Source organism: Trachymyrmex cornetzi, unplaced genomic scaffold (assembly GCF_001594075.2).
Source record: "Trachymyrmex cornetzi isolate Tcor2-1 unplaced genomic scaffold, Tcor1.1 scaffold4416, whole genome shotgun sequence".
Taxonomy (NCBI): Eukaryota; Metazoa; Arthropoda; class Insecta; order Hymenoptera; family Formicidae; genus Trachymyrmex; species Trachymyrmex cornetzi.
The window spans coordinates 1-798 of record NW_017299197.1 but is presented as its reverse complement, the minus strand read 5'-3'; the positions used below and the strand labels follow the sequence as shown (position 1 = coordinate 798).

At 37.7% G+C, this 798-nt stretch overlaps 1 pseudogene; it reads left to right on the top strand.

The window, feature by feature from the left end:
- Positions 1-7: 7 nt before the first annotated feature.
- LOC108764658 (glutaryl-CoA dehydrogenase, mitochondrial pseudogene) lies at positions 8-380 on the top strand (annotated as a pseudogene).
- Positions 381-798: the final 418 nt, after the last annotated feature.

The window sequence follows — 798 nt, the reverse complement described above, 5'->3', positions numbered from 1 at the left end:
TCGTGGGTCAGCCGCCTTCAATTGGGAGGATCCGTTCGATCTAGAGTCGCAATTGACACAGGATGAAATCCTGATGAGGGATCAGTTTCGTTCCTACTGCCAGGAGCAGCTCCTGCCGTACGTGATCGAGGCGAATCGAAAGGAACACTTCGATCGGGAGATTGTAAAGCAGATGGGACAGCTCGGGGTGTTGGGCTGCACCATGAAGGGCTATGGTGGCGCCGGGGTGTCCTCAGTGGCTTACGGGCTCCTCGCCAGGGAAATTGAGAAAATCGACAGCGGGTATCGATCGGCGTTCTCGGTGCAATCCTCTCTTTCGATCGGTGCGATCTACATGTTCGGCAGCGATGCTCAAAAAGAACGATTTCTACCTAAAATGGGTACGTTCAAGCGTTTCTTAGGATAGAATTCTAGGGTAGTATTACGTTCCTTAGGGTAGTATTACGTTCCCTAATTTGTAAATCGTATAATTAGTATATAATTAATACAATAGCTTTGAGAATAAATTAATATTATTGAAAAGGGGAGCATAAAAACAAACGCAAGTTTTAATGAAAACATATAAGTATACATATTAGTAATTATTATTAAATAATAATAATTGTAGAATTAATAATAATAATAGTTATCGTGATGAAGGATCAATCATAATTGAAGATTATACCTCACATATTGTTTGCTTGACTGACTCTAATTAATATGTTCTTTTATATATAAACCATATAGTCATCAACAATTTGAAATTGTAAATATTAAATTATTATAAATCTTTTATCTCTAACAACATAAGTAAAAATT